The sequence below is a fragment of the Balaenoptera musculus genome, chromosome 3 (genome assembly GCF_009873245.2).
Source record: "Balaenoptera musculus isolate JJ_BM4_2016_0621 chromosome 3, mBalMus1.pri.v3, whole genome shotgun sequence".
Lineage (NCBI taxonomy): Eukaryota > Metazoa > Chordata > Mammalia > Artiodactyla > Balaenopteridae > Balaenoptera > Balaenoptera musculus.
In genome coordinates, this window is record NC_045787.1 from 46,201,332 (window position 1) to 46,225,721 (window position 24,390).

Genomic DNA, 24,390 nt, shown 5'->3' on the forward strand with positions numbered 1-24,390 from the left:
CAGTCTCTTCAACAAGTGGTGCTGGGAAAACTGGACAGATACATGTAAAACAATGAGATTAGAACATTCCCTCACACCATATACAAAGATAAGCTCAAAATGGTTTAAAGACCTAAATGTAAGCCCTGAAACCATAAAACTCCTAGAACGGAACATAGAACACTCTATGACATGAATCATAGCAACATTTTTTTGGATCTGTCTCCTAAGGCAAAAGAAATAAAAGCAAAAGTAAACAAATGGGACCTAATTAAACTTAAAAGCTTTTACACAGCAAAGGAAACCATCAATGAAATGGAAGACAAACTATGGAACAGGAGAAAATATTTGCAAATGATGTGACCAACAAGCAGTTAATATCCAAAACATAATATATAAACAGCTCACACAACTCAATATCAAAAAAACCCAAACAACCCAATCAAAAAATGGGCAGAAGACCTAAATAGACATTTCTCCAAAAGAGACATAAAAATGGCCAACAGGCACATGAAAAGATGCTCAACATCACTAACCATCAGAGAAATGCAAATCAAAACCACAATGAAATATCACCTCACACCTGTCAGAACGGCTATCACCAAAAAGAGCACGAATAACAAATGTCAGTGTGGAGGAAAGGGAACCATTGTACACTGTGGGTGGGAATGTAAATTGGTGTAGTCACTGTGGAAAACAGTATGGAGGTTTCTCAGAAAACTAAAAATACAACTACCATATGATCCAGCAATTCCACTCCTGGATATATATATTAAAAAAAAAAAAATTGTTTTGAAAAGATACATGCACTCCAATGTTCATAGCAGCACTATCTACAATAGGCAAGATATGGAAGCAACCTAAGTGTCCATCAACAGATACATAGATAAAGAAGATGTGGTGTGTGTGTATCTCCTGGGAGAGGGAAGGGGGAGGAGCGAGATAGGGGTAGGGGATTAAGAAATATAAGCTACTATGTATAAAATAAATAAGCTACAGGATATATTATATCCTGTATATAATATATATATATATCCTGTATATAATATATAATCCTGTATCCTATATATATATTATATATATATTATATATATATAGCACAGGGACTATAGCTTATGTTTTATAATAACTTTAAATGAAGTATAACCTTTAAAAATTGTGAATTGCTATGCTGTACACCTGAAACATATAATATTATACAACTATAGCTCAATAAAAAAATAAATTTTAAAAATTAAAAAAAAAATTTTTAACTATACTACAAATGAAATTCCTTCATTTCTGTAAAGTCCTCTCATAAATTGCTGGGTGAAGTGTGTAGGATAAAGATAGGAGAGGATTCATTTCATTTTTATATTTGTTTTACTTATGGTGCTCCCTGTATGGTTTCATCTTTAAAAAAAAGAGAGAGATCCTATAGGTGGTAGAAATGTCTCAGACTAACCAATAGTACTATTAGAAAATAAACTCTTAACAACAGTGCACTTAAGCAGCCGAAACGTAGGACACACCTGTGGCCGATATTCCAAAACGTGTGATGACCTTCCAGAGTAGAACTAGTTAAAAATTTGGGATTCAGAACTGCTGACTGAACTTTCTAAATCATTCAGAAAGTCATTTTGACCATTCATTTTATTCCTGGGATGAAAAGACCTAGGAATAAGCATCACCTTAACCTACATGTTTATTTCGTTAGTTAAATTTAATAAAGAGAGTCAAAACAGGAATAAAAAGTCCAAGAACATCTGTCAGTCTAAATTTTCTAACTCATTTTTTCCTCTGAGGAAACTACGCCCTCTAAAACTTTGTCATTAACAGTTCTAAATATAGACTGTGAGGGAATGCTTATCTGACTATTGGCTTTGTGCTATATCTAAGTGAAAGGAAAGTCATGGCACCAGCTTAACCAACAAGAAAATCCACCCTGTTTGAGGGAAGCAGACATAGCTTAGAAAGCTAATCAAACTAATCAGTAAGAAATGTATATCTTTTAGCAGTCACTCCCCATGCATTCTCCCCCCAGTTCCTGGCAACAATTAATCTATTTTCTGTCTCTGTGAATTTGCCTATTCTGTATACTTTATATAAATGGAATCATATGATTTTTTAAAAAAGAAATGTGATATTTTCCATTTTAAAAATTGACAATTATACCTTTTATTAATATTCTGATAACAGTTTTCATAAGTAAGATTTACATGGCACTTAGAAGTTTACTAAATATATTTTCACATACAATATCACTTTTTTATTGTCACGGTAACCATACTGGTATTTTTAATACTCAAGCAACAGACAGATGAGGACTGAGGCTCTGAAAACCTTTGTAATTTTTCAAGATCAAACAGTGAAGACGTTCTTTGCTTTAAAAAGTACTTATCCAATACCGGGAACACGCTTTTAGAAGTAAAGGAAGCTAACTAATGCTATGATCTTCTGCAATGATAATAATGTATAGTTGTACAGTAGATCACAATGCACAAAGAATTAAAACGTTCTTTAATCAGCACTTTCTCATCATGCTGCTGATATTCACCAATACAGTAAAATACCAGGACATATATCATTATTTTCATTTTATAGACATAGAGACTGAGGCTTAGAAAAATTTAATGACCTGAGCATGATCTCACTGACTCCAAGATTAATTCACTAAGTCTTTCTACTTCTTGAAATTGGAAATTGGAAGGATACAATTCTGGCTAGTGACTAATATAATGAAAAATTGTATAACCTGCATACACTATATAATTAAAGTGGAAAAAATGATTTTTTTTAATTAAATGAAAGCTCCTCCTCTTCCAATGGGTAGTGTCGAGCTCCACAAACAGAGGGAATCATACAATTCTAAAGCGTTTAACTCTTTGTGGTAGCGATGAGGGGGATTGTTTCATTTGTTTTGCTCCACCTTCTTTAAAACATGCTCCAGGTGGGACAGCGAGTCTTTTGAAAACGCCAACTAAGAACAATTAAATTCTTTGGCAAGAGTAAGCAATAAGATTAGTCCTATATATAACAGTGGAAAAAATGTCTTAGAGAAGAGTAAGTCTTTCCAAAAGCAAAATTTACCAAATGAAACACTGGAAAATGTAATTCAATCAATAAATAATATTTTCTTTCAATTTGGGTTGATGTCATTGCTTTAGTAGGTAGTGTTAATAGTTGCCAAAAGCCAATTTGTATTCATGAATGCTTTGCAAGTTCATGATGTAATACATTCCTTTTTGAATATATCTTTTGTCAAATCCATCTGTCTATGGCAGATATGCATAGTTTTACAGAACCTTATCTGCAAAAGAACTTCCACAGTCAGACAAAAATGGCTATAGAAAATAAAGAGGAGGGGAGGGAAAACAGATCAACTACTGCTATTTGGAAAATGTTTCCTTTTTTCACAACGCCTTGCTCATGGATACCTGTCCACTGGACACCTGACACACCTCTACTCTTTCTTTTCTTAATATCCTGCCCTTTCATGAAAAAGAAATGTGACCCCGGCATCTCAGGGAGAACTGAAGGATGAAGGTCCTGGAGGAAGCACCAAGGCAAGATGTCAATACTCCCACCAGAATCTCCCTGAGCCACGTTCTGAACACCTTCTGAATTGCATGAGCAGCTGATTAACGTTTGATAATTAAGCACAAGTCATTTTTTATTTGATTCATCTCAATAAGAGCTCAAGCAAGTTAATGCTATAAAGAATGAAGGCACAAAAAGCTGGAAGGGAATGTGATTGCTATACCAAGAAAGCTACACTGACCCTATGGCAAGAAAAGGAGCCGGCTTAGATGTCAGAAACCAGTTCAGAGAAAGCAGTTTCCACGCTTACCATTTCTCACTGTAGATGGGTCCCGAACCACCTGGAGGGGCGAGATTATAGTCCCTCAACAGATGCACTACTTTCTTTCTTCCACTGTTACAAAGTCAGTTAGGAATGTAGAACAGTGAATGTCAACTATTATTATTAGCGTCTACAGCCACAGAAACCCAATGATGAACTCACGATCCTATCACGATAAAGAAGCGTATACTGTTCTTCTTCACAAAGTAAATGTATTTCTGAAAGAATGTATTAGAATTACACTTTTTAAAACTATTTTGCATACACTTGGCTGATACAGAAAAGGATTCTATGTTAATTATTCTTCTCTTCTTTTATAAACCTCATCCATTGCTGTGACCTAAAAGGGGTCATATTTAGAGGGCAAAAATATTTTAACAACAAAACTTTGCACTTCAGTGTGACCAAAATATAAAATTTTGCAAAAAACACAACTACTATTTCTTTCCTACTGACTAAATCATGTCATTTAAATAGGTGCAACCAAAAATAAACCACTCTTGGGTATAAAAATAATATTTTTATAGGAATTGGCAAGTAACTACTCTAGCTATTAGAAGTTTATATTTGTCACAGAAACCTGTGATTTTAAAAACTGTTCAAATGATTTATTCTTGAGGCTTATACATAGCACAAATATATACCTTTGTATCTCTAAGTCTAAAGAGGAAAAATTAGACAAAAAGCAAACTGGAAAACAGCCCCAAATTATAAGAAATTGCCTAACTTTGTGCCCTATTGAGAAAAGGTATAAAAATGATTTGGGAGGAACAAAAATTATTTATTTTTACACATTAACTTCATAGACAAAAGCCCGATTTTTTCATGATAGGTTAGGATAAAATCAATCATGTTTTCAAAGTAAAAAGTGAACTGCTTACACTCACCAGTCTACACTCGTATTAACTCTATCCTGCAGTGTATGCTATGGACGGTAAAAAAAATGCTGATGTTTTCTAGTTGCTCGTTTCAGTCTGCTCCGGCTTTATCTTCAACCTGGTTAACATCAGAAGACACCCCCAGCAATTACACAAACCTAACAACGGCTTCCTTGGGATTTGATCCGTTCCCACCACACATCCCAATCCACATGCTTTCTTCTGTTACCACTGTTGTCTGTGTGTGTTTAATGTGCTTCTTAAAAGGCTTTTTAAAAAACAACCTAGGGATTTCTCATTCAGCTCCCTACCACATGAACAGGACCACTGAGGAGCATTTTTATACATGTAAAAATGTTCTAGTTACCCACAGACTATGTCTCAGTACAGCTTCAGATGACTGCAAAGAAAAGCTCTGTTGTCATTTCACATTTCTCCTCTTTCTGTGCTCTAACCGCTGTGTACCTGTGTCCCAAAAGGACTGCCTGTCATGAGCTGCTCCTTCCCAGCTGTGGACGGCAGGGGTGGGAAATCTTGAAACTTGCCTGACTCGAGGGCTCTCAGCCGTTGCTTTGACACCAGCAATCTGTTTAACCTGTTGGACCTTTATCACTTTTCCTGACCCCATAAAACAAACAGGGCTAGCAAAGGCATTGAAGAGCCTCCTTCAAAAGGCAGCTTGCCTGTGATTCATGGCAAAAAGCTGGAATGACCCTGCCAGGTCTTAGAAGCTTTAAGATTAACTGCATTGAACTTGATACATAGAAAACAGCACCTTGCAAATGAATCATCTGCTACTTCAGTATTTTCTAATTGCAATCACTCCCTCTCGGGGCACGTAATTAATTTACGGAGTTTAAAAAAAAAAGAAGTCAGGATTACTCACACAGTCTTGAAGATGCAATGTCAGCTATTTAGGACAGAAACATCCAAGGCCGTGTTAGAACTCAATTACGACTACATATGCGTTAAAGCAGGAACTGGCAGGCCTCTGGACCACAGCAACTATAGGACTCGGGCTTCTCGTACGCTGGGCTATAATTTATGAAACTGAGCCCCAGATCCAGCCAATCATTTAGCTCCTCACAACAAGTCTAACTGGCTCTGGAAGGCTGAAAGGGCTGCACTAGAACAACAAAGATGAGATATTCCACATAACACTCAGCTGATCTGGAATCACTTTCTTTGCAGGGCCAGAGAAAAATCACCAGTTCACTGTCTGAGGGAAGCAGGACAGAGGACCTGGGAAATGCAAGCTCACCCTGGAGCAAGATCTTCTATGGTTTGGCACTCCTAACAGTGCCGGCCTTAAAGATTCCACCCACCGCTGGAACCCGGAGGGCAACTATAGCAGCAAAAACCCGAAGGTAATTTTCATCTTTCTTTTTATTTTTAGTAGGAGTAATGCTGAGTCAAAATGATATACATTAAGTCACTTGGGCAACTAGGTATGCTTTGATTTTATGTTACCTTTTTCTACTCTCATCTATTGTAGGATCATTTGCTGTTAAGTATGAGTAGAGGGCGGCTTAATGTACCTGAAATAAACTTAAAACCAAAATGACCATTTGCGGAGGAAGAGAGATCATTTGCCAGAACCGTTTTAGAGCTGCCTTTTCAGACGGGCAGCCTTTTCACCCACCCACAGAAACAAGAATAAAGGCAGCTCAGGCAGGGGGGAGAGGAAAGGGGTTTCATGGGTACAATTAAGTGCTTTTAGTGTCTTAAAAGGAATAATGGTGCTCAGACAGTACGCAGGAAGACGCGGTATTGTTCTGACCCTTGGCACTTAGGCCATATGAGAAGGTACTAGAATGCACCTTGGTGGGATCGTTGGGGCAGAGAATGACATCAGCACAAGTTGGCAGAGCCCCCGTGGCCCAGGTTTCTGTTTTCTTGGCACTAGTTTCCTTATTTCCCATTACATTTTGAAGTGTTAGTTATGCCAACAGCTTGTTATACCATACTGCCAAATGTGTAGTTATTACTGGATCTGTGGGAAACATTTTAAGTCAAAAGAGATTATGGAAAGAGAAAATCAAAAAAGAAAGTAATGGAACTGACATACAGGTAGCCCAACACCACACCCTCAGATACTCAACATACTTTACCTAATGACAAATCCTTCCATATCCTCAGCAAATGGTGTGTTTCTTCAACAAATTTTGTAGCAAGTGTGACATTAGCAACAAAAAAATCACTGTAATAAACTTTTAAATAATGAAATCAATCATTATACTTTCAAAGTGACAATAGAACCTCCACAGTATTAAACTCATGTCAGTTTTATATGCTCCCAAAGGAAGAAGCCAGGAAGGGAAACTTGCTTTGTTTAGTGATGAAATATAAGGAACAGTAACAGAAAAGACATTTATGCCCTTTTTGTTTGCTGTAGATAGTTGACTGAATTCAACTTGAGATTTGACCCCAAGAAGAAAAACAGAGCAGTACACAGGGAACAGAAAAAGTAATCCATTCTCAATTCCCCCAAGATTTGTTCTTTGAGTTGTCCAACTTGTGACTAGCCAGGGAGGAATATTTCACTCTTTTAAAATATTTTTTATTTAATTAAATTGTTTACTTGACAATTAATATAAAATTAATTGTTTATTTACCAGTGCTGCTGCCTATGGTGACTATGTGAGAACTGAAACTTCTGAGGGAAGCCGTGTTGTTAAAATTGTGATTCCTTTTACTCAATGGTAACACGGATGATCTAGTCTGAAAGGGAAAGCAAGCTCTTAAGGTAATGTAGTCATTGAAACCTCAACACAACACTCCCTGTTTTCTCGTTCCCTGAAAATATTACATTAAAATCCCTTCAAACACCCATGTTCAAATCTCCATTTGTCAACAGACAAGTCCAAGGATACTCTAAACTAAGGCATTTAAGTCACTTCACATGATAATTGTCCAGAAGTTTCCTACAGGAAAACCTCATCTTTGACAACTTTGAAGATAACCATCTCACCACTCAAGACAATGGCCAACAACCATCCAGCAAGTCCTTGAGTTAGAAGCTTTCTCGGCTCCTGGAGATTGTCTGTGTCAATATAAAACTCAGTTTCAGACTGACCCCTGGTGCCCTGACCCTTACAAACACTAAAGGTTTTGTTTGACTCAACTTCAAGCTGTTCATCTGTTAGTAAGTAATGCTCACCTGAAAACACATTCATGATGAGAGCTTTCTAAAAGACCAGCATGGGCTTCCCTTCCTATAATCATAACAGTCGTGATAGCCTGAGACATGTTACTTGCTACTTGGGCAATTTTGGGGGGGGGTGGTAGATATTTAGTGCCTGGAGCTGTCACATAGCAGGGAAAACCCCACATTGGGATGAGGGAAGTGATGTCTCAGTACAATCCAACTTAAGCTGATTATACCGTTTACATTTGATTTCAATACCTTATTAAAAAACAATGCAATGAAGGAGGAAATTTAAAAATAAACACCGATACTCTAATCTTCTTTTGCCTAAAGTTGTTAGTGCAGTGTGTTAAAGTCAGCTAGGTATCACTGCCAATCAGTCAGGGCTTGTGCTAGCAGGTTCTGGGCAGAAAGACTACCTCCATCATCACCATCAATTAATATCTGTTGGCTGTTGCATCCAGCACTGAGAGGCTCGTGGTATACAAGGGTCACCCAAACAGCTGAATTCCATTCTTACTCATTTCCTGGATCTCCACCTCACAGATAAGAATTAAGATGATCCCAATCAAAGAAAAGTAGCTCAGGAATGCAAACCTTTTTCTGAACCAAGAACTGTCAGCAAATCTCAAATATCAGAGCAGCTCTGGTTGACTGAAAAGTGTCCCTATATCTGGGCCAAGAAGGATTTCTAGGCCCATAAGCTAATCTGTCTGGCCCTGCAGTTTATGTGGCCAAAGGAGCTGCTCTTGAGAAAACTCATAAGAAACGTCCAGACCCACCATGTCAGTGTGTCAGACCAGCTGAGATTGGCGGAATGTTAACTGCACTCCAGGTGACGTGGATAAATAGCCCCATTGTTTTCACAGCACTGGACTCCGCCTAAAGAAACCCTAGACCTTGGACCAGGTTGCTGGGTGGTGTGGGGGAGGACTGCTGACAGTTCAAATGCCAGCTCTTGGAGCCACTGTCTATAGTGTAAACCGAAAGAGAAGCAGTTACTTAGAAAAACGTCAGCAAGAAGGCCTGCTCACTTTAACAAAGGAAAAAAAAATTTTTTTTTTCACTTATATAAAAAGGCATTTATATATGGTGGTCATTGCCGGGAGTAAGCTTATGTTCTTGGTTCAGATAACAAAACACATCATCTGGGCACATAGACCTCACAATCAAACTTGTTCTTGGCACACGGGGGGAATTTTTGTGGCTGTTTTTCAATTGTCTCCCCAAGAACATGAATGTTTGGAAATGTACTAAAAATGCACGTGACAAGATTCTAAACCCTATTATACATAAAATTAACCTAAATCAACAACCTTTTGCACTCATATATAGTCAAAACTCTTCTTCTAGGTAACGAGACGTGAGCGAAAGGATCAATATTTCTTTGGCCTTGCTGTTTGTCAGTGTTTGTCAAAAGCCATACAACAATACGGATACAAAACAGGCAATTACTTACATTTGGAAGAGAAAAATTTGAAGGGTTGCATTCTTCATATTTGATGCTAAAACCGCCTCTTGTTTCAAGCAATGTGTAAGCATTATAGCATGGAGGTTGAGAGCATAAATTCTGAGCCAGACTGCCTGGGTTCAAGTCCCAGCTGACTCTTAACTGTGGACTTGGGGCAAGTTACTTAAGAGCTCCGTGTCTCAGTTTCCCCATATGAAAAATGTTGCCACCCACAGTAACTACCTCCTGGGGCTGGTGTGAAGATTAAATGGGCAACACCTGCTTAGAACTGAGCCTATTACATGGTGAACATTCATTAAGAGAAAACTATCATTTGTTTTATAACGATTATTAAGCTCACTGCAATAAAGGTACACAATATCCAAAATGGAGGTGAATTACTAAACAGCCAGATATGGTGAAATATATCTATTAACATTACATATTTCATTTCAGGTAATATTTATACAAGCAAGATTTTTGTCTTAAGGCCTCTGAGATAAAAGCTGAAGGAGGTGGGTCTGTTAACTGTCAGCTTTCTGCCTGGTTATCACTTGACATTTTCAACCCTGCCCTGTATTTATTGTGTCACACAAGGACACTAACCTAGGAAATGACACAGAAAGGGGTAATTGTAGTAGACATGATTCATATGATAGTTGGTACGAAGTTCAGGCTAGTTTAAAGATTCCTGCGTGAAGGCAAAAAAGTAATGGAAGCCATTCATTTCAGTCATGGTACCCTAACCAAAAAAAGATTTGAAGGGAGAAAAAAAAAAAAGAGAGAGAGTTACCTATCATGAGCAGCAGTGCTGATTATCCAAAGACATGAACCATGTCTAGAATTCATGCTGACTTCTCAGCTTAAATATGAGAGAACACTGAAGCTAATTATCTCCTTTCCTCCTGTGATAGGGGATTTCTCAGTTTAGGAGATTATTAACTGAAACTTCAACTTACTCACTGAGAAGGTGCAGAGAAAAAACAGAGTCTGCTTGGTGAGGGAGCAGCTATCCTAGGGAAGGACAATAGACTTCTACCCTCCGTCATTCCTGCATTCATTCATTCACTCACGAGGGGTCTTGCCCCTTATCTCTTCCACGCCCACACAAACCCCCACCAGTCACGTCTCATGGCTTACAGGGCCTCAGGGAGCCCATGCTCTCTCACCGCTATGCTTCTGAGGATGTCCCTCTCCATCTGCATGCCACTCCCCAGCACCTACAACTAAGACCAAGGAAAAGCCCCTCCTTCCCAGCAAACCCCTTCCCACCAGCCTCCTCTCCATGGAAGGTGCTTATTCCCTGCTGGATAAATTAATGAATCAGCACCATTTACCACATGAATTAGCAGGATAAATAATCAGTGGGAAAATTGGGGAACATTTTCAAGTTAGCAAAAAAAAAAAAAAAAAAGATTTCAAAATGAAATCTAGGGTACTTTCAACAAGATCCAAAATGAAATCAAATGTTAAGGCTTGATAGTCCCATAGACAAACTCTTCACTAGAGTTAGAGAATCATCTCTGGTCTCTCTCAACAAGTTGATAAAGAAACGCAAGGAAGCCTACCCAGGTTGCTAGAAATGATTGCATATGTGAAAGGTTTGTATGGAGTCCAGCAGGGAGTTGAATGAGCTAAACTAAGTCTCTTTATTCTAATTATCCTGCTCCTGGCAGAGGAATGCAAAAGGAAGGGGGAGGTCTCAGATTCAGAGGTGGGTGATTACCTCCCCCACTCCCCTAGGCTGCATCAGCTCCAGAGTTGGACATGAAGTTTCTCTCCGGGGCCCACTTATGCCACTGAGTCCTTGCCACCTGCAGTATTGCTGCGGTCCAGGCCTGTTACTGAGGGCAGAGTCACTGGGCACTGGACATTCACCAAAGACGAGGAGGATGGGAGGGGCTGAAGAATTAAGAAAACAGTGTGTTGGAAGGTAACCAACAGAATTGTGACACAGGTCCAATGTGTCTTTAGGCCCTCTGCCACTTCACCTCTGCCTTGCGCCTCAAAAAATATATATATATATATTTTTTTTCCTTATATATATATATTTTCCTAATCTCCCCAGCTTCCTCCACCAAAGTGGTCCACAAAGGAGCCTGTCCTCCCCTCCCACCCAATGAATCCTCTTGGGTGCCATCCCCAGAGCAACCAGATTAAACCAGTCTGTGCCACTGTGATTAAATGTCCCTGTCATCTTCCACGTGGCACTTCATTTTAATAGAGGCTTTCTAGAAACAAACTTGAGAACCAAGGAATTTACGACACTGAACGCTTCAGGCCCCTTGGAGCGTGACAACAAAGGCGTGCAGAAGGCAGGCGGGGCTTTCTGGGCCCTGGGACCCACACCAGCATATCAGTTACCTTCTCCTCTCAGGAGTGGGCCACCGCGACACACAGCCCGGAGCCAAGGAGAATGCTGGGTTTTCACTCCTTCGGGCAAGGCCAGTTGGGCATTGCACAACCCGTACAACCACTCATACAGTCATGTCTCTGTGGTCCCTGAGGCTTCCCTCTCTATTTACAGAGCACAGGCTACCATCAGTCAAGAAGAGATTTCTCAATTTTTAGTCCTCCCACAATAGAGATAAATACTTGGCGTCTCAAAAGCACTTTGGCTATGGGGACACATTCGTGATCACCAGCTACTAAGAGGCATAAGTCTCACAATGTCTCCCAGTCCACAGGATTTTTTTTTTACTTTTTTTTTTTGCCATGAGAATTTAAGCACAGAAATCAGAGCAGTGGAAGGAAAGCAGATGGCACTTGAGTCCCATGTGCTTTGAAAAATAATGCAGAGGCACTTGAACTTGCGCATCGGGATTGCTGAAGGTGCTTGTTAACATGGTAGATCTTTGATCCCACCACAGGATGCTCATCTCACAGGTCTAGAATGGAGCCGAGAAATCTGCATTTTTTTATTGGTACACACCCCCCCGCCCCTAGGCTTGTTAAACCAGTCATCACGGATTACTCTTGAGAAGCACTGAGACAGTGCATGCAAACCACTTAACATAAAACCTGGCATGTTACGAAGTGCTCAATACTTACTAGCTCTAATTATTAAGAGTTGGAATTGATCCCAACCTCATATACTCTATTCAGACCTAACCTTGGTTAAGTGAAAATTGCACACGGGCCTGGCGGCGTGATAGCAAGCCAGGAGCTAGTTTAGTGAAAGGAAAGAGAAATGAGAAGAGGGATATGGGACAGAGATAGCCTAATTTGTGTGCTTCTAGTGATCTATTAGCCTTTGACGAAAACTCTTGAGCCTCAATTACCTGCCCTCACCATTCCATAGTATCAACAGCTCTGAAAAGACAACATGGCAATGTTTGAAACAATCGTCTACGAACCAGAAGTTCCCAAAGTAAAAACACTCAAAATATTGACATTTTCATTTTTCTGCCCCAAAGAAAGCAATACAAGCTTATTTGTTTTGTAAGACAAAGCAGGGCCCAAGTAAACAGGGCATTTTTCAATGGTTGAGTCCACCAACTTTAGCACAATATAGGAGAAGTAAATCCCCAACCTGATTGGCTGCTGTGCTTCTGTGAGTCTTGGCTAATTTCCTCTGCAATGATGTGGGTCCTCCACAGATGGTTGGAGCTAACTGTGTCTACTTACCACTTGGAATCACTCCTCACAGTAAATAGGATGGCCCTTCAGGAAATCTTCTATTTAGTTTGCATGCTCCTGAGTATAGGACAAAGCTCTGTTGTTTAAGAACATAAATAACAAAAGCTTTGTTCTTCCAAACCAAGAGGGAAATTGTAGAACCATCCAAAATCCTTGGTCTTAAATTGCATCAGGATAACAAGAATGAAATATTATTTTAGGTTACCCAACAGCCTCAGTCACTCACTCTCCTCTCCTGCCTTCAGAAAAAAAGACTCAATATGGCCTTTTTCTGACAGACGGCAGCCTTAGGAAAAAACTGTTCCACATATTTGGAAGTAGGGCTCTTCCTGCCTTTAAATCAATGGAAGCTATTCAAAGCCCTCTTAGCTTTCTCTCTGAATCATGGGCATAGGAACACAGCTGTTTGTACTCATACAATTAAAGTAAAATAGAAACCATGTGAAAAAAAAAAAATCAAAGTATTTTCTTATACCATCCCAGGTTCTTGACATGTGTTTCACTGCCTGATTCCCTCAGTAACCTCTAAAAGGTTGATACGTATTATTATTCCCATTTTTACCAAGAGAGGTTAAATAAGCTTCCCTAAGGACACGGAGATGGTAAGTGGCAGAATTGGAAGTTAAACAAGAAAGAAAGTAAAAGTAGCCTCAAATCCTACCAGTTAAGATTTAAGTGAAAAACCTCCCATATTTCTATTCATATAATTGTATACAAACGTGATCATTTTATTTTAGAATCTGCTTTGTGTCATTAAATAATTGTCTACACCATACGTAAAGCTCTTTATCATCATTTTTATTGACTGCACAGAACTTCCCGGAAGGTGCTTACCATAATTGACTAAGCCAGATCCCAACTAATGAACATCAAAATTATTTCTAGTTTTCCCTATGAATATGCTTTTGCATATTTAAAAAACTAAAAAAACTTATTTTTACATTCAAGTAGTTATCCCCTTAGGGTAGGTCCTAAACTGAGCATTGTTGGGCAAAGAGATGATACATTTTACATTTCAGTGCATATCACCCAACTACCCTCCAAAAGGTTGCATCGTGTAGCTGCATGAGTGTGTACATCTCCTCACATCACGGGCGCACCAGGTTTAACCAACCATTTACATTTCTGCCAAAATGACAAAGGGAAATGATAGCATTTTTATTTTTATTTGCGTGTCTTTCATTATTAGAGAAAGTTAGACATTTGTTCCTATGTACTGGTCATTTGCAATTCTTCCAGGAATTAATTATCCCTATCCTATTTCTGCTTTACTAGAGTCTGACTCCAAACATTCATTCTATTAGAGTCTGACTCCAAAATTCATTGCAAAGGCTTTCTCCTGCCTATTGTTGCTTTCTCATTGTCTGTGCCGGTGTATCGGAGACTTTGATCTATAGCCAAGAAAACTTCAGCCACATATTGCCAGGGTGATTAGTCAAGTCCCATAAAACATGTTCCAAGAAGGAAACCTGGTTAATTCTGAAGAAGAGAAAGCCATAAACTTCTCCTCGGTTGTCTGCTTCAGAAATAGGTCAACCCCTGACTTTATCAGCAGCTGTTTATCTTATAAGAAACAATGATCCATTCAAACTTAATGTTCTTTTGCACAGAGAAATTTGGATAATGGAAGAGGGGTCAAGAACAGTTGAAAGGAACATCCCCAGAACCAGGGGCTGGGAGGGAGGGAAGAAAAATACACACACACTTCTGTGCCCCAGGCAGAGGCAGACCACAGATCCACAGATTGTTTGTGCTGAGATCCGGGTTAGAGATGGCCTCACTCCAAGGAAACCGAGGCCCCCAGACATAAAGTGACTTGCTGCAATCAACGGGCAAATGGCAGTCCCTTGCTCCCCTGAGCAGAGCTCATCCTACTAGGGGGACACTGGCCACAAGTAAAGCACAGCTAAGTTGAGTCCCCAGAGCTGAAAAACTGATTCTGCCTCCCAAAGTGCCAGGATCATGGTGAAAGGCATATGTGACAAAAGCACTCTTACCCCAGGCCCAGGAACTTATGCCCAGAGGGCCTGGACCAGATGCCTGGCCGGCCTCGTAGCTGCTAGGTCTGGGCAGAGCTCTGACTGGCTGTGGCTGGAGACTACACGGATGATGTTAGGCTGCCCTCTTGTTCCTCTACTCAAGAATATGACCAAATCCAAACAGCAAAACGGGGCTGATGACAGCTCTTGTAGTAGCCAGGTTTTTTTTTTTTTTTTAAACAAATATCTCTTGTATGATTACCTTAGTTTGTTCAATTTCGTCTGCTCGGATTCAGCCAAATCCAGACTCTGTGTCAAACAGAATCGAGCCTGGCCATATAGTGGTCCTATCCTCCCAGACGGGCTTCTGCCTCAGCCCAGCAGAGACCCAAATGTGATCAAAATATCTGACAGGAGAACTGGACAAGGACTACCCTCTCCCATCTCACATGCACAAAAACGCAAGGGTCAGTGCGTGGCCCCGCATTCATTCCACCAAGATGATCAAAGGCAAGCACTCAGCCAGCTGTCCAGTGGCATAGCTCCTTCTCTATATGGTCCCATCATGAAGCTCTTACCAAACCCAAATCATGGCCTGTATTCCACCCAACACAGATCCTTGGTGAGGCCTAGAAAGACAGCCTCCTCCAGCTTTTCTCAGTTTGAAAGCATTTTTCTTAACTCTTTAGACATTCTGTGGCCTAACAGAATCAATAGTTCCCCTTGAGCCGTAAAGAACAACTGGATGAGCATATTTCGGGAAATGGCCTAGGATTCAATAGCAATGATTGTTTTGCGCCAGGAGATGCACCTTGAGTTATGTTATTTAATCCTCACAACGACTTCCTAAGGTGGGTCTTTTTATCTGTTCTTGAAACAAAGAAACAGAGGAAACAATAAGAAACAGCTCATTTCTGGACTCAGGTGATTCTTCTGCAGAATTTTGTGAACTTTCATTTTGACTTTCAGCAGTTCTTCCAAAAGATCAAGAGGAAAGGACACAGGAGTCTGCCCCGAATGTTAACCTGTCCTGAAGGTTGATTCCTGGCTGCTGGACCAACCGGCTCCCCTCAGTTTCCTCCCTGGAAAAAAAAGCTATCTCATGCTGATGGCCTTCTTTGGGAATAGGATGTTTCCCACAAGAGAAAATTCTTTCCAAAACTTAGTGCTTATTTTAGGAGAGTTGAGTGGATTCCCAGCCATCTTTCACACAGGAAGTCTGATACCCCCAAATCAAGGATACACTCTTCAAGTAAGTTTCAACAGCCCTCTTGGTCATTAAAGACTCAAAAAATAAACAAAGAACCAGACAGGGGAAGCTATGTTGGTTCAGAACATTTGTGAACACATGAATTTTTCAGCAGAAATTTGCTAATCCCTATGGTATATTTCTCTCATCATCTCCTTTGAGGTTTTCCTATCAACTCCCAGGGTTCCTGGGGGCTTTATTTGCTGACTCTGAAGTTTGGACTAATGCAACTGGTTTTTGTTTCCTGAAATATTCATTCAATTTAGATTAGCATATTTGCTTCTTTTCTTTTTTCTCCAAAAAAGATCCAAAAGAAACTAATACCTGATTCCAAGGGTGGAAGCGATATCACTTGGAACTATTTAACATTTAGTTATAATACACCTTACATAATACTACGCTGGGGAATATACCTAATTCCACAGAGTATCCAAAATGGTATCTGATTCAGTACTAAGCTCCTGCAAGGAACTCAATAAATACACATTAATTTATATTCATCAGGATAATAATGGTAGTAAGAACATGCATCTACAAAGAACTTTTCTATTCTCAAAACACGTCCACAAATGTCATTATAAATGAACTTCAAAATCTCACGGAGGACTGAGAAGGGGCTTTTGTTCATACATATGAAGGTTTCTATCCTGGCTTTGCCACTTCTTAGCTATGTGACCTTAGGCAGGTTCCTGAAGGGATCTGAGCCTCGTCTTTCTCAACTGTAAACCATGAGTGATAATTATTCCTTCCTTGCAGAGTTGATGAGAAATTTAAAGATAACATATGGCAAAGGCACAGCAGAGTACCTGACACATGGCAGGCATTTAGAAATGGAAATTATTATTATTATAAAGCAGGACTGATATAATTATTCCCTCTTACAGTTGAGGGAATTGAGACCAAAAGAGATTAAATAATTAGGCCAGAGCGAGGACCAGAACCCTAGCAGGTCTTCAACTCGCCAAAGGAAAGAGTACTCTACTCTGTTTCAAAACCTGAAGTGTGAAAAGTAGAATTATTGCCAAAACATGGGTGTTGATCTCTAAATCTTGAAAATAGTTGATCCATGCTTTCAGCAGCATAGAAGGCAATTAAATTAAAAGTCTGTCTCCATGTCAGCATTCTCAAAGGAAGAAAGATTTAATCTCTTTTCTCATTTGGATATGAGAAAATTTTCTAAGGATTTGATGAGTTTTATCTTTGATAATCACGCATATCTTTTTCTAACTTTCTTTCAAAAATTTACTAATCTTGACACTTTGGTTTGGGTCACCTGCCCTTCAACTAAAGTTAATATAATTTGTGAACAAAACAGACCCCAAAGTAGAGAAGCTTGCCAACTTCAGAATGCAAGGAGGTGCAAGGAGTTCACCTTATTGAATTATCTTTTCAAATATGTAGCTCATCACGCCAAAGCAGTAATAAAGGTCATTTTAGGACCTCTGTGGCCTCTGACACATGTGACAGGCAGAACTTTTTTTTTTTTTTTTTTTTTTTTTTATTTATGGCTGTGTTGGGTCTTCGTTTCTGTGCGAGGGCTTTCTCTAGCTGTGGCAAGTGGGGGCCACTCTTCATCGCGGTGCGCGGGCCTCTCACTATCGCGGCCTCTGTTATTGCGGAGCACAGGCTCCAGACGCGCAGGCTCAGCAGTTGTGGCTCACGGGCCTAGTCGCTCCTCAGCATGTGGGATCTTCCCAGACCAGGGCTCGAACCCGCGTCCCTTGCATTGGCAGGCAGACTCTCAACCACTGCGCCACCAGGGAAGCCCCAGGCAGAACTTTTTGGTCTGCACTTTTTCAGTTCTAGAACTGGTCAGTTCTAGAATATGGTTGGGATGTCTTCTTCTTCTTAGAACTTCTTTATAATAAGTTACTACATTCAGCATTATTGACAGTAATGTGAGACCTGCCTCCTAAGTTTGGGAAGTTTTCAGAACCTTACAACAGGATCAAAAATCGATGGTGCCCTCCACAGCAAGCCTACCTAAGCTTTTGTGAAATCGCTGAAATAGGCTACTAAAGTTGAGTATCGTTCACACGTCCATGTCTTTTTAATGATGTATCTAGAATGTTGAGTACAGATGGCCAGACTATTATCAATATAAACCCTAGTGAAGAAAAATGAAGAGAGTTAGAGAATCCAGGACACTCCCTCCTCTACTACCTGGTAGAAAACAAGTGAAAACATGGCATGATCTATAGACAGCACATTCTACCTGTTCAAAGAACACCAACGTTGTAAATATTTGAAACTCTGTCCAGTGTGTAACTTAGCCAACAACTGTTCCAGTTTGTTAGTAAATTCTGCTTCCATTTTATTCTTGACTATATTTTCTTTGCCTTTCTTTTGTTCTTTTGCTTTTTTATCTCCGCATTTCTTTGTTATTCCTCACATGTATTTCTATTCCCACCTTTATCCCACTCTTCTTTATTACCTGAAAGTGCTTTCAGAAGAATCAAGTGCTATAGAAATGTAAAGTTGTTATATCATTATTACTCTTACCATCTTTATTATTTATGTCAAGACATTTTTAAAGGTCTTTCGCATTCTCACTATTGTATCAACAACTTGTTCCTCTAGCCTTTTTCTTATCTGGTCTTCCACATATATTTCAGAATATGGCACATAAATATTAATAATAGAAGCAAAGTTGAATAGCTTTATGTTACCTTTTTTTAATTTGGAAGTATCCAGTGAGTTAGGGGACACTTGTTGTACACCCTCTGCAGACACAATTATTGTACCCAAGCTATAGAGGAAATTCCAAAGATACAAAAGACATGTTTCTTGACCTTAGAGCTTTGAGCCTAGTCAAAGTGACAAGCCACACAACGAGCAACTTAAGGGGACATCTATAACATGTGCAGATAACTAGAGTTCAAGCAGAGGACCAAGTTTGAGTTGACCAGGTAGAAACCCATGTAAGGTTTTCCTAAGGTGAATTTCAAGAGGGAGAAGAAAGAAATGAGAAGTCTAGGGGAATAAGGGCATTCTATCTGACCCACCACCAAAGTTATTGAATCATTTTCTATAGCCTTTTTCAGTCTTCTAGGGGCTATCCAGTTTTATGATTCCTTTCATATTTCTGTTCTTAATACATTACAAAAGCTACTTTGGAACTTGAGAAAGCTCTAATATGTCTTACTTTATACAGTGCACACTTGTTTGTTTGTTGTTTTACTTCCATGACCTTGCATGTTGATTTGATATAACTACAGCCTGCTTCTCTAGTTCTTTCAAGTTTTTCAGGTCTTTTTAGGTCTGTATTTTTAGCATGACATATGAAGGGCAGGATTTTTTTTAAAAGCAGTTCTGTGGTATCTGCTGTTTGCGGTACGTGGCACAGCCCAGCAGCCTTGAGACTTTATCCCAGCCCTCATCAAGGCTCTGTATTGTCCCTCAGGCAGTTTCATTCTCTCTGCAAAAAAAGATGAGGTTACAAAACAGCCTCTTCCACACTTAAATGGAGACGCCAAAGCAAAATGCTCTAAATACAGTCTGAATCTGTTAGACGGTTGATCGGCTTCAATAAGCTCCAAACCTGGAACGAAATTGTTTCCACCATATTTTCCAAAGGGCTGCATCTTCTTTTTCAAATTTATTTGACATTAGAGTTGATGTAGTGACTTTTACTTAAAATTAACATTCATCATGGTAAGCAAAAAAGGGGGAGCACTTTTAAACGAGAAGCCAGACTCCCAGTACCACAAGAGTTCTTATTTAACTGTTTTCTTACTACCAGACAGGTTATGAAACACAGACTGCCAAGAGGAGAGCTCGCCTAAACCTGCCCTCCCCAAACAACAGCATAAAATGCTCATCTGTCTGCTAGTAGGAAACGTACATTTTGTTCCACAACATTTGCAATGTCAAATTCAAATGTCTAAATGGAATTAATATAAATCTTGCATGTGTGCAAAGACGTGCTTGACTGGTCATCCCTGAAAGCTAACATTTCTTGTGAAGGGGGTGTTTATAACTAGAAGGAGAAAGAGGAAGGAAGTGCAGTAAGATGGCATAGAAAGGTGAGATTGAGGCAGCAGGAATAAAGATCAACTTTTTCACATGATTGCCAAAGGCCAGTAGTGGCAAGGGTCACCTATGGCATTAGCGTTGTTCCTCAACCTCCATGCATAACAGGGCTCTCTCCCTGATGCTTTGGCACATTTAGGAATCTCGTGTAATTTGCCTGCTTGTTTCCAACCAAGTAAATTTCATACAGTCCAATTTTCACCCAGCTGACTTTAGGTTTTAAGAAAAAAACATTAAAGTAAAGCATTTGTCTCCCTATCCTTTCTCTACCCAACCCTGTCTTTAGATTGAAGGATGAAGAGCTGTCAACCCCAGGAAGCATGTTAAGGTACATTTTTCTCTGCTAGGGGACACTGAGTGCTCCATAATACCACCATGGGGTTTGCACACTGCCAGCCAGTGTTGCATTTTCCTGATTCTTTTCATCATAGGTTTGATTTATCAGGCAAATTTCCAAGGCCCACTGCTGTTGGACCTACAATGGAGCCAACTTCAAAGCCAGACATTAGATTTATGGAAATAAAATAAGCACAGGACTTCAATTACAAATATCTACTTTGAATTCCAATTTGCACATACAAATCTTCATCCTATAAATTCTAGCCTTGATTTTTGACTCAGAGAGTCTCCTGGTTTGGTCCTGGGCTCCTTCCTTGAGGTGTCATTTTAATTCAACCCTGTATTCACACTTTTCTAAATCAAGTTCTATCATCTTTTCTAATAAATGTATCTCTTTGCTAGTTGAAAGGCTTTTGGAGCGGTTGAAAGTCACCCTGCCTGGCTCCAAAGCAGCCTGGCAGCAGCTGCACAACCCACAGAGCCAACCCAGTTTGCATCATCTTCACCAAATCTTCACGTCCAAGTATGGATGTGAGCCTGCTGGTATCAGAGTGGATTAGGAAATTCCCATCCTATGCATACAGTCTGGACACAGGTCTGACCTGAACTTCACATACATGCACATGTTCTCGTACATATGTACGCACACAAGCACACACATGCACACATGTGAGAGCACATGCACACCTGTGGACACCTGCTTCTGATATAGTGGGAAAATACTTGTGAAACCCCAAAAGTGATAAAAATACAAAAATTAACACAAAAGTACTACCAAGGCTCTGAGGTTTAGAAGAGACTGTTCCATGAATGCTTCTAACTTCCAAAAGGAAAAAGCGGGGTAAAGAAACAAGGGTCAGGTGAATATCTGAAACTGAATAGTACAAACAGTACAAATAGAGAAGAGGAGAAAAAGGCTAAAGCTGCCAAAGAAAAGCAGCCAGAATTTAAATTTTATTTTAAAGATCAGTGAAAGAACAAAAAAAAGAAGAGGAGAGAGGCAAGAATTGGAAAGGGGGCTGAGTACAAAGGTTTAAGCTGAAATGTCACCATGGGAAGAAAAGGGGTCTGTAAATTGAACAAATGTGAAATAACTGAGTTGCCATTTGGACTTTCAGCCAAAACCAGTGATGAGACATTTTGAAATGTAGACACTAAGAGAAACAGACAGGATTTCCCTTAAGTAAATCAAAGTTCAAGTGTGACAAAACATTAACATTTTTTCTGATTATAAAAATATATAGTCATTTAGAGAACTTGAAAAATACAAAAAATAAGGAAAAGAAACACCTATTACCAAGAGATAACCTCTGTTAATATAAGTTCTTCTGGTCATGTATATACAACTCATGATCACACCATATATGCTGTGATTTTTTTCACATAGTATCTTGCCATAGACAGTTTTCATTATATTAAGTCATCATAATATAATCAACAACTTTTAAACATTTATTTTGATTCTTAGTTTGTATATTCTGAAGAATAATGCGTCATAGATAGTATTTTTTCCTGAGTTTCTAATTACTTCCTTAGAATAGAATTGTTAAATAGAAGGTTAAATTTGGTACCTGGTTCAAAAGGTGCCATATGTCTTTTTAGAAATTTTGTACTAATTTACACTGCCACAGGTAGGTTTATTTCGCCACACCCTAGTCAACAATTAGCATCTTCTTAACATAAAAATCCTCTACTAAATTGATAGGAGTGCAAAATACAATGCCAAAGGCACTATTAACCCTTATTCAGTTTACCATCTATGGTACAAAGTAAACTTCTGAATATGCATAGAAGTTCGTATACTTTTTCAGTATCATGAACTCCTTTGAGAATCAGCTGAAATCTATGAAACTCTTTCTATAAAAATGCTCAAACATAGCAGGGACTTCCCTGGTGGTCCAGTGGTTAAGAATCTGCCTTCCATGGGCTTCCCTGGTGGCGCAGTGGTTGAGAATCTGCCTGCCAATGCAGGGGACACGGGTTCGAGCCCTGGTCTGGGAAGATCCCACATGCCGTGGAGCAACTGGGCCCGTGAGCCACAACTACTGAGCGCGTCTGGAGCCTGTGCTCCGCAACAACAGAGGCCGCGATAGTGAGAGGCCCGCACACTGCGATGAAGAGTGGCTCCCGCTCGCCGCAACTAGAGAAAGCCCTCACACAGAAACGAAGACCCAACACAGCCAAAAATAAATAAATAAATTTATAAAAAAAAAAAAAAGAATCTGCCTTCCAGTGCAGGGGAAGCGGGTTCGATCCCTGGTCGGGGAACTAAGATCCCACATGCCATGGGGAAACTAAGCCTGTGCATCGCAACTAGAGAGCCTGCACGCTGCAACAAAAGATCCCGCATGCCACAACTAAGACCCGACACAGCCAAAAATAAATAAATTTTTAAAAAATGCTCAAATACAGTAAAACAGGCCTCTAGGAGCTCATCTTTGAACAGCCTCAGACTCACTTCTAAACATCAGACCTAAGTGGAATTTCTGGAACATGAGTTCACTTGTAAGCCTAAACCCAATAATTCACTTAAGCACATAGAACAAACATGGTTTAGTGGGAAAGGACTCAACTTGAGCTGTGGGACTTGGTTTCTGGCTCTAGCTCTTCATCTAAACATGCTTAGGTCCTTATCACATACCAAGCCTCTGTAAATCCATGGAGCTCTAAGATAAGGTCACCCTTCACTGGCATGTTGCAGAGACATCTGCTCTGTGGACAGTCCATGGTTATTTTCTGTATCTAGGCATGTTCAGAACATCAAGAAACCCAACATCTGACTCTACGTGATGTCTGCTACATGAATACAAATAAATGTCAATACTGTTGATTGCACAATTCCCATTGCCTTCCATGGTAGATTGGGAGTTCCCTTGCAGCACAAACTGGGTCTAACTCAACTGTGCCTCACTTATTTAATACATTCCCCAGTAAATGTCTATGAAAATAAACCAATCTAAACAAAAGAGAAAATAGTGTCTTCCAAAATTAAATAACAGTAGTTACATTTTTTGGGGTTGACTGTAATTCTACAAAATGTTTAAACATGCATATTCACTAGCCATCTTTTCAGCTTAAACAAATGTTTTATACTGTTGATTCTTGTTATTCATAGTAGTTATGTTCTGTAAAGTCACTGGAAACCCTGAATTAGTGAATACTGAACAATTATTCCTAGGGGGAAAATAGGTGAGGTTCTTGTGACCCTCTGGTCATAACATCTTCATCAACCAATCAATACATGATCTTATCTTATGTGTTTCTGTTTAAAGACATCTTATTTAATATATATATTGTTGGTTCATTAGCACTGAAAACACAGCCAATAGCACTATAACTCAGGCCTGAATAAAGCTCATCTAACACACATATTTCTTCTGCAAGGCATATTACAGCCTCCTTGTATTTCAGAACACTAGACAGCAATTCAGCACTATATTTGTGGGTCATTTTACACAGTAAAATCATCATCAAAAAGCACAAAAATGCAAAAAAAAATGGAGCATTAAATATATCAAGAAAAGGTTATTTACAGTATGAGAGCTGAAACAAGAAGGCAGAGCCTCACCTTGTTGGAGACTCAATAAATGCTTACGGTATTAGTCAAGGTTCTCCACAGAAACAGGATCAATAGCAGATCCTGGTTATAATAGGAGATATTATAAGGAATTGGTTCATGCAATTATGAAGGCTGAAAAGCCCCACAATCTGCTGTCTGTAAGCCAGAGGCCCAGGAAGCCAGTGGTATAGTTCTGAGAACTGGAGAGCCAGTGGTGTAAGTCCCAGCAAAGGACAGAAGACTGATGTTTCAGCTCAAGCAGTCAAGCAGAGTCAATTCTCTCTTCCTCCACCTTTT

The 24,390-nt window shown here is 39.6% G+C and overlaps 1 long non-coding RNA gene across 2 annotated transcripts in view; it reads left to right on the forward strand.

The window, feature by feature from the left end:
• The first annotated feature begins 5,840 nt into the window (after positions 1 to 5,840).
• LOC118891815 overlaps positions 5,841 to 24,390 on the forward strand; it is a 52,325-nt gene continuing 33,775 nt past the window's right edge. Inside the window, exons 1-3 of one of the 2 annotated variants that reach the window (XR_005019178.1) lie at positions 5,841 to 6,065; positions 7,317 to 7,444; positions 7,556 to 7,686. This is a non-coding gene — a long non-coding RNA (uncharacterized LOC118891815). Of the gene's footprint in view, positions 6,066 to 7,316; positions 7,445 to 7,555; positions 7,687 to 24,390 lie in introns of those variants that run through there. The other variant, XR_005019177.1, reaches the window with a different exon arrangement.